The following is a 15,848-nucleotide window of genomic DNA, read 5'->3' on the forward strand; positions in this document are numbered from 1 at the left end:
ACAGAAATGCCAGACTTCCATTCTACATCTGACCTTACTGCTTCTTCCCATCACTCCCACCCTCCTGCTCTGGTCCCCTCTTCCCTTTTTTGCCTATTTATGTATGTCTTTATTATGGTGGTGGTGGTTGTTACCCCCATCCTACCATGTTAAGCCCATGTACTATTGTCTGATTTTGTATTGTCTGGTCTTGCAGCTTTGACAAGTTGTAAAGATGCAAAACTGCATGATTTTATTGGTGACTCTGTGAAATGTGCAGTGTTTGGTGACATATACAAGCTGTAGGTCATTTATCTTATATATTGTTTATTGTTGTTATTAATCACAACAAACTCTGCCTTTGCAGTTGGGAGGTTTTCTGAGACTGTTTCACTGCGGACTGCAGAGAACTAAGGGACTGGGTGTCATTTCAACTTATACCACAAAGCGGTTATGCACTTGCCTCAAATTGGACTCCTATTCCCCCTTCTCTGCTCCCACAATTTCTTTTCCCAGGAGATCCTTTTAGCTTCTCTTACAGCCCTGAGGATCCCCTCATTTTCCATTCTCCTCCCTCAGCCCCTGAATCCAAGTATACATCGTGTTCTCGATGTCTCTCTCTGTCATGTTCTGCCAATTAGGCTTCACTGCTATGCCTTACACTCTACCAAAGAGAAGGAACGAAGGACTTGCATTTCAAGCCCTCCCTCTCTCCCCACAAGTCGCAGCAAGGTACACTGCACCATTAAAATGTGGTGTTTGTGCTCCATAAATCAGCCCAGTTATCAGATGGAATTTGTCCCCTACTTCCGTCAGCTGGTGGATGTGTGAAAGGCTGATAAGGTAAATGAATACATACATGTCAAACATCTGCTGTCCAAGCACTCAGTCTCTGATTGCCGATTCCACACGTTGCATTGTCAAACACAGACAAAGATAAAGACTCCCAGACTTGATGTTATACTGATGACAAATATTTATTCAGGGAAAGACACATGCATATAATTAACTAACTCCCGGAAACATTATTTAAGCACGTATACAATTAATTATCTTCGAAGTAATTACCCCTTTACAGTAATTAACGATAATTTCCTTTTACTGTTAAACTCCCTTTTATATGTACCTTAGTCTTATCAAATTAATGAAAGACCAATCTGTTAGTACAGTGCAGCAAGATTTTAAGCGTATTTACATATCATTTTGGAACTGCAAGACAGTAATACTAAATAGCTCCTTTACCCAGCAGTCTGTTTATAACTGATATTGTGATCTAATTACCAAAGGCACATGCCCACTAGAAGTTGTGCTTGCAGTTGCACAGATACCTGCTGTTTGCACGAAACCTTCATCTGCTCATACACACTGGTATTTGCATGTGTTAAACAGGCACTGGCACTCCCAGGGCAGTAATTATTTGTGCAGTTTAACCAATGTTGCTGGCAATCCTGTAAGGTTTGCACATACAAAGGCAACAGATTCAATTTTGAGAAAAGAGATTGAACAGCATCATTTCATGTTGAAATGTGAAAATTGCTAGAAATTAACATGTTACTACAATATAAAACTCAATGGTCTATCCTCCCCTTGATCACTTATTTCAGTTTTGGTCTCCCCATTTAAAAAAACATAGAAAATGGTTACAGAAGGCAATGAAAATTTACTAGAGACACAATGGGCGTCCATATGACAGAAGATTAAAAAGACCAGGACTAATTGCTACACCTACAGCTGGTGCAGAATATGGCTGCGTGCTTGCTTGCAACTGTTAGTTCTGAGAACGCATTACAACAGTTCCTGAAACAAATGCCATTATCCAATTTGCTTTGTGATGCAATTTGCAGTGCTGTTGGCCTTGAGCTCTTAACACCCTGTGGCTAAAGTTTTCTCAAGTGGCTCAGTGGTTTTTAGGAGTTTTGCCCAGGCCCTGATTTTCAGACGTGCCAAGCACCCACCATTCCAGCTGACATCAATGCGGGTTGCAGTTACGCAGCACCCTATAAAGTCACCTTTGTGCTTTTAAGATGCCTGAATGGGGCACCCCAAATCAATGGCCACGTCTGAAAAATGTGATCTCTGACTTGGTCCCTAGCCATGTCAGAGACTGTCTCTCTGCTCATAGGCCACAGCAGCAGCTAAGATTACCTGGGTCACGCAAGCTAAAAGTTAGGATGTTATTAGTGGAGGGCTTCTCTCTGAATTTTGTTTCTCCCATTCATCTGGCAGAGGCTGAACTTGAGCCAGCGGGATGCCAGACTTTGTTCTCGGATGAGTCATGGACGAGGGTGTTAGGAGGGCAGGTGTGTAATTTAGTCAGGTAGAGCGAGCCAAGAGTGGTTGTTTTTAAAGGAATCTGTTACGTTCAATATTATAGAGGTGCCTAGAGATGCTGTGTTGGACCTGCTTTAAAACCTGAATATTAATAAATGGTCCTTAATGTTCTTTGCCTCTTCCAGCTGCTTTAAACATTTTCCAGTTCAATTGCATTGTGACCTTTGTTACTTTCCTGATGTGTACTGAAGGGCTGGAATGGTCTCAAGGAAGTCCAGGGTCTGTCTACTGTCTGGCAATGGAATTTCAGTGCCCTGTAAAAAAAATGGTAGGTTTGTTTCAATACGTTTTTTTTCTGGGGGAGGGCAAGTAGGTGTCTTTTTAATATGAGAGAGCAGAAGTAAAGTGAATTTTTAGGAGAAATGGTCGGAACTGGCCAGCTGGACAGTGATGCATGACTCCATCCATTCTCTTAGGGCCCAGGTTCATAGATGCTTGGCACAAAGAACTTTCTCTGACTTCAGTAAGTATCCCATGGATGGTGCAGCTACAGAATCAGGCAGTTGGAGGCCAACCAGGGTTGAGTTCAGAGCACAGACGCAGCAGTGCTGCTCCCTGGCTGGTGAATAATGGCATTGCCAAACCCAAGTGTTCAGCAGTTCAGAAGTAGAGTTAAATAACTTCCAGTCTGTAATGCAGAGGGAATTGGTTCTGTGGGCATGGGTCCCCACGATGTGCATCTGCATGACAACATTACTGCTAGTAACTCTGTGATCTGAAAAGAGCAGGAAACATCCAACAAAATATCCCAGGGCAAAGAATGGCTGTCCCCTGTCAACATGTTTAGCAGTCGGGTTGCACTATTCAAAGTTGGCACCTCACCTCCCTGCCAGACATGCCCTTTCATGCTCCCTCTATGCTTCCCTCCCAGATCCATAAGCCCGAGTGCCCAAGCCACATTTTACGTCTTTGCCACTTCGTCTTTAAGCATCTCTTCAGAGCTTCATTCTTCGACTCTCTTCCCTGGAGCTGCAGCAGCACCTCAGGCACCTCCTACCCAACACCGCATCCCCCAGAAAACCTCAAACTCGGAGCCTCATTGGTCAGTGGCCTCCCGAGCCTCACATTTTCTGCCAATCGGGAGACCCCATTATCAAGAGGAGGAGCCACCTATTTAACTGCCCTCTAAGATTACCTGTAAGCTCAGTGCTTGTCCTGAGGAACAATTTCAGGGTAAGAATGGTAGCCTTTCTCAGAATTGCTTTACAGGTACCTAACTTGTCAGATCCAGGATATTCTACAGCTCACACTAACCCAGCATGATGGCCCAGGTACAGTAGCTGCAGGTATTTGGACATTGACATATAGCCCGCTTATGAGCGGAGAGTATAACTTCATGAAGGCAGTAACTAAACATTTTTCTTTAGCACACGCATAGTTTAAAGTTTTCTTCAGGTCACTTTGGCGTGTTCCAGCGGTTTTTAATCACCCTTGACAAAGAAGCAGTTTCAAAACTTTTTCAATGCAATTCTTCAACCTAATTGTCCACGTCTGCTAAATTTCACAATTTGTACTAGTTAAACAGGATGTGTTACCCCGGAGGGACATGGGACATGACTAAGGCAAAGTACACGAGTCTAAGCACAGCACCACTAAAAGAGAGGGTAAAAAGCAGAATTGTCAATAACTGGGATTTAGGATAGCTCAGTGGTTTGAACATTGGCCTGCTAAACCCAGGGTTGTGAGTTCAATCTTTGAGGGGGCCATTTAGGGATCTGGGGAAAAAATTGGGGATTGGTCCTGCTTTGAGCAGGGGGTTGGACTAGATGACCTCCTGAGGTCCCTTCCAACCCAGATAGTCTAGGATTCTATGATAAAACATTGCTAGAAACCCTTATAGAAAATAAATATTGTTTAAATTGGACTGACTACATTATCTGCACATTAATACTAGAAAAGGGTGAGGTTTGGGCTTGGTTAGGTGGTTACAGATGAGTTGTGTTTTTGAGGGGTTTTGTTTGTTTTTTCCTATCTGCACTGAATAGGTATTTCCTTCTCTTACTTTAACAGATGTCAGTTCTAGAACAATGACTATGATGTATCCATCATACAGGTGCGCCCCCCTTCCATGGCCAAGAAGGGGATGGTGTGGAAACTCTTTGAAAGACCCTGACTCCGGAATTAATCCTGGAAAGCCACTGCCACATGGTGAGCTGGAAAGTGGATTACGGGGGAGCATTGTTGCAGAGTTGTGTGGCAAACAGGAAGGGGAGCAGGCTGCAGCAAGAGATAGAGATGCCCCCGAAAGAGGAGTTGAATCCCCTCTGAGACTCAGGGGGTGAGAGCAATGCAGATCTTACTCCGCATATGACATTTCAGTCTGTTGTGAGCCAGGATTCTTCTTTTATATCTGTAACAATTTTACTACCATCATCATGTATTACTTAATTCTGTAACTACAACTAGAGCACTAACGCTGCCAGAGCATTTTGCAATACAACGTACTGAATGATGCTACGTGACTGTCAGGACTTGACTTCACTAGAAGTGGAGTTAAGCCAAGGTTGAGTGCTTTTGAAAATGCCACCCTAAATAGAGAAGACAGACAAAAGAAGTATTAGTGTGCCATTTTACAGATAACGAATGGAAGCACGGATAGATCTAAGACCAACTCCATGAAAACCCTTAAGTACATGGGCAAGCCCACTGAAATCAATGGGACAACTCACATACTTACAGTTAAGCAAGTGCTTAAATGCTTTGCTGTACTGGAGTCTAAGTGACTTGACCAGTGTCACACAGTGAGTTTGTAGAAGAGCCAGGAATTGAATGACAGATCTCCTCAATCCCAGTCTAGTGCCTGATCCACAAAGCCATTCCTTCTCCATTAGGTGCAGGAAGGTACTTTAAGCATTTGTTTTTCTTTATTTTCATGCTTAAGTCCTGTTGACTTCAATGGGACTGACGCATGTGCTTAAATGTAAGTATGTGCTGAAGTCTTATATGGAAAGGGGATGTTTTTCCAGAATTGAGGCCTAGAAACATAACAACTGTTAAAATCCTAAAATGTCATGGTGACCTTAGATTTTGTTACTCTTCCCTCATTAAATAATAGACTAGTGTGGATGAATGTTCAGTATAGAAATCTTTGGTTTCAGAGTAGCAGCCGTGTTAGTCTGTATTCGCAAAAAGAAAAGGAGTACTTGTGGCACCTTAGAGACTAACCAATTTATTTGAGCATAAGCTTTCATGAGCAAATGAACACTATCAGCTTGTTTATTGTGTTAAATAACTACATTCAATTTTCCAGTAGAGGGCCATCTAAATAGAAGCCAAAGGAGCCAGTATCAAAATAGGTTTCAGAGTAGCAGCCATGTTAGTCTGTATTCGCAAAAAGAAAAGGAGTACGTAGCTCACGAAAGCTTATGCTCAAATAAATTGGTTAGTCTCTAAGGTGCCACAAGTACTCCTTTTCAGTATCAAAATAGGTTGATCAATTCAGGGCATTCAGTTCCTTCTCTGATGAAATGATAAAGATGAATTTCTGGATTTTTAACATGCATGTGACTACCATAGGTAATCCTGTGACCAGAGCACGTTGGAATGTATGTGAGTCTAAGACTAGTAGGGATTGGTATTATATAGAAAGTCTTTCTTGAGAAAAATGAGTAGTAGTTTCTATTGATGTAAAATTTTATAGTAATAATGCCTCATCCTCCTCTTAAACAGAACTGAAAAATGATTGTAGGGAAAAAGAAAAGGAGGACTTGTGGCACCTTAGAGACTAACAAATTTATTTGAGCATAAGCTTTCGTGAGCTACAGCTCGCTTCAGTAGATCTTATACATGCAGTCATTCCTCAGTATGACACAGCAAATGTTACAAAATGCGCTGAGTAATACTGTTGTGGACTATAATATCTTACATCTTAAATTCTGAAAGTCCCTTTACTAACCACACTATACAGCAGGCACTTTGCCCACTGTTGAAATGGAGTGAGACATGTTTAACAACTCATGCTAACACTGTACAACTATGTAGTACAGAAAATGAAGAGTAGCATAACTTATTGAAACAACAATGGAAATTTAGGTCCAGGAAAGCATCCCCCTTCAGGAAAGCACATTAACACGCTCAAGTGCTGTCCTGACTCAGGACCTTTGGAAAGTAACGTGTAATAACCCAAACTGGAACTTAGCCAGGATGCTGGGCTAGCACATAGTTCTGTGAAGAGGGCCATGGACTTGTTAATGACCACAAGTGGTAAAGAGGACCTTGGTTTTATGGGTCTTCTGGGAGATGGCTTCTCTAATAGCACAATGCTGTTTAATTCCGCGCAGGGACATTTGTCCAGTATTGACTCAGAGGATCATTATCGATCCCATCGTAGCCACAGAGATGGGGGTGGATTGGCCGTCTAATGAAATAGGATAGGTGATCTACTGCACTAGTATAGAGGCTGAAAGACTGCTTGACCCAGGAAATCCCTTTCAACCTCCAATCCATTACCTTATACAGTAACTCCTCACTTAAAGTCGTCCTGGTTACTGTCGTTACTTTGCTGATCAATTAGGGAACAGACTTGTTTAAAGTTGCACAATGCTCCCTTATAACGTCGTTTGGCAGCCGCCTGCTTTGTCCACTGCTTGCAGGATTCTCTGGAAGAGAAGCCCCCCCCCCTTGTGGGTATTAGAACCGGGGGGGCCGGCAGCCCACCCACCCCCCCCATCAGCTCCCCTAAATTCCCTGTAAGGTATGTGGCTCAGCAGCTGCTCAGCAGCAGTTCAGGTGGCCGTGCTGCTCCTGCCCTGCCCTCTGCCTTGCAGCTGCTCCCGGGAGCTTCCTGCTGATATCAGGATGTCCCCCTGCTCCTGCTCCCCACAGCTCTGTACCCCCTCTCCACAAAACGGAGGAGGGGGACAGGGCTCAAGGACAGAAAGGAGGGAGCTTGCAAAAAGCTTTTGCTTCCTGTCTGAACTGGCTGATCTGCTTAAATGGGCAATGTACTTGAAGTGCGGTCAGCGTACTTAAAGGGGCAAGGCACATCTCTCTCTCTCACTCATGCCCTCACCCCCCAGCACTTTGGAAAGCCTGCAGCCGTGCATGTGCCGTCAGGAGGAGGGAGTGGTGCACTCCAGCTGGATAGCGTGGGCTCATCATCATGTTCAGTTTTTGCAGGGAAGTGTTTGCAGCTACTGTCCTGCATCTATTGTGTTTCCTCCCTCCTGCGTCAGTCCATGCTGCCTTGTAGAGTGTGAGGCTACATTAACAATAGCGTATTAACCCTTGAGGGCTCAGTCGCTTGCTAGTTTATCATTTAGCAGCAAGGCATTCCCTGGGAAATATCCCACCCTCTTACTCCACCACCTCAACCAAGCTTCACAATCATTCATTGCAGTGTACAATATTAAATTGTTTAAAACTTATCCTGTATATGTATAGAATGTCTTTTGTCTGGTGAAAAAAATTCCCTGGAACCTAACCCCCCCTATTAACATTAATTCTTATGGGGAAATTGAATTTGCTTAACATCGTTTTGCATAAAGTCGCATTTTTCAGGAACATAACTGCAACGTTCAGTGAGGAGTTACTGTATGGCAGACATGGAATATTTCAGACTTGATCAGTTTCCATCATGTTTCCAAATATACACAGAGATTCTTAAAGAACAAACTTCCTGATAGGACAATATAGATATAGGTAGATCTTCCAAATAAGGATCTGACAACTAAGACATGAGTGGTACCCCCGTTATCATACTTTGTTACTGAAATAATTCCTTGTGTACTAGTCCTTTCTTTGGGGAGAAGGTTAGTTGTAATGCACCTATGAACGAGACCCCACCCCCCTGCTGGTCAGTTTGATTATTTCCCTAACCTGCCAAGAATTCAGAGTAGACAAAGAAAGGACGCTCCAAGGAGCAGAAAAGGAAATGATGCAAAAGGATATTGAAGAACAACATATCGCAGTCTCAAGCCACTTCCTATTTGACAGATGTCAACATCATAAAAACCACAATCTCCATTAGCACTCACTGCCTCACTTGTTAGTGTTGTACCAATAAAATAAAAACCAGCAGGATCTTATTAAAGGGAAAAAGGCAAAATACCACATTTATTGTGAATACAGAAAGAATCATAGTAAGCAGTTAGTTACAGCTGTAACATTCCATTCAATCTCATCTTTATTCACACATTCATTCATACACACACACACACACAGGTTCTGCAAGGTTGTTATCATAGTAAGCAGTTAGTTATAGCTATAACATTCCATTCAATCTCATATTTATTCACACATTCATTCATACACACACACACACACACACACAGGTTCTGCAAAGTTGTTATCATAGTTACCAGCCTTAGAGTTGCTCATGCCAAGCCACTGGCCAGGTGGCCTGGACATGAGGAGGGAGCAGGGCCTTGTCAGATGCTCATCTGATGCTCCTGGAAGTTGGTTTGCAGAATCAGACCCCAAAGTTCTGACTTTTTAGAGTCTATTTTTATAGGAATTTCTTCCTATGCCAGTCTATGGGAATTGCTGCATCATGCTGTTGCTGAATCAATCAGCAGATAGCACATTCCTGACGGCTCCTAGATGTTATCTTGTTCTTTGGTTCTCCCATTCTTGAGGCTGTTGGGTGGATTCCAGTCTGCCCTCCGGGGGTCCTCTGGTTATTTCCACTTGACGCCTTCTTCAGCCGATGGACACTGGATTCTTAGGCTGGCACCTCCCTGATCATTCAGTTATTATCCACACCAAGCATCCATCCACATACATCCTCTATCTCTATTTTAATCACAATTGTTAATACAACAAAAGGGCGGGGAGTCTCTGGGTGCTGTTTCTATTGTTAGAGTATTGCTTTGAGTCTCTGTGAATTGCTTTGAGAACAGACTCTGTCTTAGAATGTACTAACACAACTAGCAGCTTGCAAGTTTCACACACAGAGGGAGAGAAACAGTACCAAAAACCAAGAGACCTCTTAATTAGTAATACCCTGGAATTTAAACTATGGGGAATCAAACTCATTTGTGGTTTTAATACAGAACTTCTTTAATATGATCCAACATAATCCCCCTTTTGACACTAAGATTTATAATCGTCAGTGTCACTTTCTATGTAGCCTATTCAAGAGAAGGTACTGTGAGGCAATTTGAGTTTGTGATTCCAATTCATGCCACATACACGATCCTAGTGATGTATCTTTACTACAAGGTTCTGGGGCAACAGGCAAGGTGAGGCACACCCACTTTTGAGGAGTCCATTCGGTACAACCTCTAGTGTCCAATAGCTTCCCTCCCTCCCCAGCCCACTGGCTCGAGGTCCAGGGTAGCCAGAAGGATCCCATGTGTAATATGGGGAGTGGGTTAACCTTCAATACCTTTGCCTCCAAGGACTGTTGGTGTGCAATTTTGACAACAATTTCTCCCATTAACAAGTCTGGTTTTACAATACTGGAAACATATTGCATCCATTCATATTGATAAGTGTCAAACAATGATCTCTTTCTTTTTTAACAAATGCATCAAACCCATAATATTTCCCAATATGACCCAGAACATTTTGTGTTCCAAAGTAGCTAGTGCAAGTATCTGCATTTCAGTGCGTCCCATAGCTATGGCTGTGTAGTTTCCTATTTCTAATATTTTTTTTCTTATGGATAAGCCATGTGATAGTATTAAGCCATTACTAAAGATTCCATCGGCCTTTTAGGTTACCCAGACCAATTTGGACCAAGTCTACATTGGCATGTACTTGTTTTTGTATCAGGCTGTCCTGTAGTTGGGACAGAAAGCTTAATTTATTTTTAAGTTCCTGCAGGTCTTCAGTATTTTTTTTTTTTTTAAAACACACAACAGTGCTAGCAACAAGACAAAACACAAGACAAAACATAGAACACAAAACACAATTTCTATTGTGACAGTAGATTCATGGTATTGGGTTCTTTTCAGCTGGCATCAGCTTTTCCTGATTTTCTGAAAGACAAAAAGAACATGTTTCTACCCCTTTTGGGGTGGCAGATTATTGCTTAAAATATTTCTTTTACAAATACCCTTGCTGATTGCAGGCAAGACAGAGGAATTGCCCCCACATTTTCCTGTTTTTGTTCTATAGGCAGGCCAGGTTTCAATGGCTTTTATCTTTTAAGGGTTATGGGGAAATTATCCCACTGTTTAGTCATTAAATCCCTGAGTTTTCCTTCTTATACAGCAGACCAAGTTTATAATGTTTTTCCTGCTGTGTTAAGCTTTAAGTTTTATTTACAGGTAATAACTGAGAAGCATCATTACCATACGACCTTAAAGGGTTTTTCCAAAAATCATACACACTATACGTTGTTACAGGGATACTTATTATCATTAAATTTATTAAAATTATCTTGTTATCCCATGCCTTTTATTTAGACAGTTTGTTTGCTGACCAGGTATGTCCTTTATCTGCAGCTTGTGCTAGTTCTTTCCTTCCTTTATCATTTAGGTAATTTGCATTTTCACAGAAGCTTCCTGCTTTTGGATTTAAAGCCATCAGCAGCTCAGAGACTCTATCTTAAAAGGGACACAATCAACTTTCACCAGAGTTTTGATTACTTTTAACTTCTGCTTCCAAAACACACAGCAATCTGAAAAAGAAAACCCAACCTATTGTGGCTCCCTTTGGAGCCCTAATAGCATTTTAATTAAGTAGCATGGTATTTTTGCATTTCTTTTGCCCCTTCTACAATATACCCTGCACATGTTCTGGGGCAAATGCACATTCCTTCCATAGTTTAACTTCTATAACATTATCCAAATCCATTTTTACATAAGGTGTCACTATTTCTTTTTTTTTGCTTACAGAGTTTTCATGTACCTTTATCAAAGTGACAGTCTGATTACTCAGAGCCATTTTAAGACTCAGTGTTTCTAACATTGCTTCTTCTTGTTTTGTGCACCTCACCCCTGCTGTTGCTTCAGAGAGGCACTGTCTTTTTTTTTTAATTTTTTTTTTTTTTACTACAACTCTCATCTGCTATTTTGTTACAAAAACAAACAAACAAAAAACAAACAAACAAAAAGAATCCAGAATTTTTTTTTTTTATATTCTCCTGATTTTGACTGCCCTGCTGCAGCCACAACTTAAACATTTTAAATTTTGTAAAGCATTGAGTTACCTTTTAAGGGTTAAATGCCAAATCCCAAAGCCAAATAACACTAATTACCTGTGTCTAGCAAAAAGGTCTGTCAGTTTTGCAACTTTGAATTAAAGAGTCAAATGGATTTTTAGTGGCATTATTTAAAACAAAAACAAAACCAACTGGTCCTTAGAACTTTACATATTTACACACACAGACAGATACATACACATTTTCTTTTCCTTAACATCCCTTCCACACTGCTCTGTTTTTTTTTACAGCTTACATTCCCTTTATACATTTGAGGCAATTAAGTTCCAATAGAAGCCTCTTATATTCTTTTAGCAAATTTGATTAAATTGTCCAGTCAAATGATTTTAATCAGACAGTTTATTTTTGCCTGGCTAATTTACAGACATTCCTTTGGAAAAGGGCCCATTTTTCTTTCAGAATGGCTGCAAAGAAACCAAGAATGCTCTTTCTCTAACACTTTTTTCCTTCTTAACATTTTCACAAAGTTTAACTGCTTAATTCCCTCCAGCCTCTGCAGAGTTAACTTTTTTTTTTTTACTCTCTTTTCTCTTTGTAATTATGCCTGGGGGTGCCGTACATAGGACCTTCTCCCCCTTTACCTGCCTCCCTCCAGCCTCTGCAGAGTTAACTTTCACTCTTTTTGTATTCCTGGAGTGCCTCTTTCATTATTTTCAGCTGGCTTTGGGTATTTGTAGCCAGCACCTTCCAATTGTCTACTCCCTTTTCCATTTGTGCCTTTTCCTCTTTACATGAAGACAAGTGGAGGGAAGAATCCTTACCTGCCTCCCACAACAACCAAATTGCTGCTGCATCTCTTATGGCAGCACTAGAAGGTTTGTATATGAGGATATACTGAGCCAATCTATCCTCTAGGTCCGAAATAGTGCAGACATCAGCTAGGGCTTGTTTAGTCCAAGGACTGTGGCCAAATTTTTGAAGGATTTGTTTAAAAGGTGTAATTTCTTTAACAAAAGGTGAGGTTGGAGTTCCTTCTGACTCCATTCCTCCCTCTGGTACTGGCTTACCCTGTTTTCTTTTAAACATCTTAACATGGATATTTCAATCTCTTTGTCACTGATGGTATTACTTAGCAAGTGACACAGCCTAGATTCTGAAATCATAGCTTAATCTATGCGTTTTTCTCCTGCTACCTTCCCGGAGGCCAGCAGGTTCCCTGCTACCTTCCCGGAGGCCAGCAGGTCCGGTTAACCTATTTCTCCCTGCTACCTTCTCGGAGGCCAGCAGGTCTGGTTAACCTATTTCTTCCCTGCTACCTTCTCGGAGGCCAGCAGGTCCCCTGCTACCTTCTCGGAGGCCAGCAGGTCCCCTGCTACCTTCTCGGAGGCCAGCAGGTCTAGTTTAATCTGTTCTCCCCTGCTACCTTCTCGGAGGCCAGCAGGTCCCCTGCTACCTTCTCGGAGGCCAGCAGGTCTGGTTAACCTAATAGAAATGCCTAGCTCACTAGAGCTGGCGGTGTGCACACCAATATTTACAATAACTGAGGTTTTTTACCAATATTCCCCCTTTCGCAATTCTCCACCAAAATGTTGTACCAATAAAATAAAAACCAGCAGGATCTTATTAAAGGGAAAAAGGCAAAATACCACATTTATTGTGAATACAGAAAGAATCATAGTAAGCAGTTAGTTACAGCTGTAACATTCCATTCAATCTCATCTTTATTCACACATTCATTCATACACACACACACACACAGGTTCTGCAAGGTTGTTATCATAGTAAGCAGTTAGTTATAGCTATAACATTCCATTCAATCTCATATTTATTCACACATTCATTCATACACACACACACACACACACACACAGGTTCTGCAAAGTTGTTATCATAGTTACCAGCCTTAGAGTTGCTCATGCCAAGCCACTGGCCAGGTGGCCTGGACATGAGGAGGGAGCAGGGCCTTGTCAGATGCTCATCTGATGCTCCTGGAAGTTGGTTTGCAGAATCAGACCCCAAAGTTCTGACTTTTTAGAGTCTATTTTTATAGGAATTTCTTCCTATGCCAGTCTATGGGAATTGCTGCATCATGCTGTTGCTGAATCAATCAGCAGATAGCACATTCCTGACGGCTCCTAGATGTTATCTTGTTCTTTGGTTCTCCCATTCTTGAGGCTGTTGGGTGGATTCCAGTCTGCCCTCCGGGGGTCCTCTGGTTATTTCCACTTGACGCCTTCTTCAGCCGATGGACACTGGATTCTTAGGCTGGCACCTCCCTGATCATTCAGTTATTATCCACACCAAGCATCCATCCACATACATCCTCTATCTCTATTTTAATCACAATTGTTAATACAACAAAAGGGCGGGGAGTCTCTGGGTGCTGTTTCTATTGTTAGAGTATTGCTTTGAGTCTCTGTGAATTGCTTTGAGAACAGACTCTGTCTTAGAATGTACTAACACAACTAGCAGCTTGCAAGTTTCACACACAGAGGGAGAGAAACAGTACCAAAAACCAAGAGACCTCTTAATTAGTAATACCCTGGAATTTAAACTATGGGGAATCAAACTCATTTGTGGTTTTAATACAGAACTTCTTTAATATGATCCAACATTAGCAGCTTTTACAGAGGGGACAAAGTAGGAATGTGCTGGAAGACTGCCCTGCCTTTTACCCTCACAGGTGGACCTTGTCGGTCAGGAACTTAGGAACACAGCAATTGCTTTATCGAACCAATATTCCATCTAGTATCCCTTCTCTGATATTGGCCAGTACCAGCTGTTTCCAAGGAAGGCTCAGGTGAAACTCCTCAGGGGCAGGTGATTTCATAACTCTCTTGCAAAATCTCTTCTTGACCTCCATAACTCAGAGGTTAGTTTTTGCCCTGAAGCATGAGGGTGTGATTTGGTTTCCCCCAATCCTTACTATTATCATGCTGGCTAATTTTGCTCTCATCTAAATGTCCAATCCTTTTGGGGAGCAAACTGAAAACATGGTTGGGGATTTTTGCCCAGCTGCTGCCTGGGTTCTACCTGCCCCGGGGCTCTACCTGCAGATACAAAGACAGCTTCAATTCCTGGTACTTGTCCCAAGAACTAAAGTCACTTTAAAAAAAAAAGAAGAAGAATCAAGTGAAAAAACACACCAAAAAGTTACTAAAAGCTTCTCAAGCTCACCCATTCATACCTAGAGGAGAAAAGAAATATTTTTTCTACTATAGGATGCCTCCATTTCAGTTCTGCTTGCATCTTGCTTGACGTCTTATATATGTTTTTGATATGCAGTCTGTGTGCTTAACGTTAATGGGAAAGTAACATTTCTCAGCCCCTTGGGGGACATAGGAAGTGCCAGACCAGATCTGATCCAGGGTCCGGTGTCCTGTCTCAAACAGCAGTCAGCACAAGATGCCTCAGAGGAAAGTACAAGGATACTAACCCTACAAGGATACTAACAAGGATACTCATCCCAATCCCTAACCGTTAGAGATGCATTTAAATTTTGATGTCTGAGGGGGTTTGGGAGTAACTCAGATAGTTTTAATGGCTGATTCTAGCTATCCATGTCTTCTCCGCTGTTCCTGGTTTGCGGCCTTCTTAAAACTTTTGTGCTCTTTGGTCTCCACAGTTTCCATATTCTCTCTCTTTCTTTGCTTTAAATAAAAAATAATTTATTGTATTGCAGGCAAGCTGTCCCCAAGCAACCGAACAGAACTAATAGCATGCCTTCTGCTCATCCCCTTGATCGCTCTGATGCAGGAAAATTCAGGCCTGACAAGAGACTGGGGGTTCTCTCATTGCAGCTGCACTGATTCTGTAAAGATGAGCAGTGGCAGGTTTTTTGACAACCCTGCTTCCTCCATATAAAGCTAAAGATTCACTGCACTGTGAGCTGGCCCCGCCATGTGGCCCATCTGCTCAACTGCATCCTGATTGTCCTGCTTCGGTGACATGGGGGGATGATTAATAACAAAATAAGAGAGCTTTCTCCTTTGATACCGTGCTACGGACTCATTAGATTGGAAATTTAAAAAATCAATGATTAATATTGTTTGTTTATATGTATTGCACTTACAATATTTGGGGGATTTTACAGACAGGGAGGAAGAGAAGTTGCCTGCCCGGGAGAGCTTACAGTTTAAACTGCCAAACAAAGTAAAGGAGTGAGGAAGAAGAGCAGCGAAGAGCAGTGTGATGGAAACGACACCGTTAAGCACACGTTTGGTTAAGTACCATGATTTTTGCATGGATTGTTTTTAATGAAGCTCTACCATACCTTTTTCACAGAGTCTGTTAATACCCCAGCAAGGTGAGGGCGGGTGGGACAGGGTTTAAAACTCTCCTCGAAGAAGTGTGTTGTCAGGAGGGACTTGGTTGAGGAAAGAGTGGAGGAAAGCCAGCCCAGCCCAGGGAGGGCATGCCAGTCATGAGGGGCAGCCCAGAAGAAGGCCCAGAAAGGAGAGTAGCAGAAGGACATAAGGCCTGTGTCGAG

The 15,848-nt window shown here is 42.1% G+C and overlaps 1 long non-coding RNA gene across 1 annotated transcript in view; it reads left to right on the forward strand.

The window, feature by feature from the left end:
* LOC122465493 overlaps positions 1 to 15,582 on the forward strand; it is a 78,942-nt gene extending 63,360 nt beyond the window's left edge. Inside the window, exons 2-5 of the long non-coding RNA XR_006290394.1 lie at positions 2,436 to 2,578; positions 3,182 to 3,483; positions 4,364 to 4,458; positions 15,453 to 15,582. This is a non-coding gene — a long non-coding RNA (uncharacterized LOC122465493). The remainder of the gene's footprint in view (positions 1 to 2,435; positions 2,579 to 3,181; positions 3,484 to 4,363; positions 4,459 to 15,452) is intronic.
* Positions 15,583 to 15,848: the final 266 nt, after the last annotated feature.

This window comes from Chelonia mydas, chromosome 4 (genome assembly GCF_015237465.2).
Source record: "Chelonia mydas isolate rCheMyd1 chromosome 4, rCheMyd1.pri.v2, whole genome shotgun sequence".
Lineage (NCBI taxonomy): Eukaryota > Metazoa > Chordata > Testudines > Cheloniidae > Chelonia > Chelonia mydas.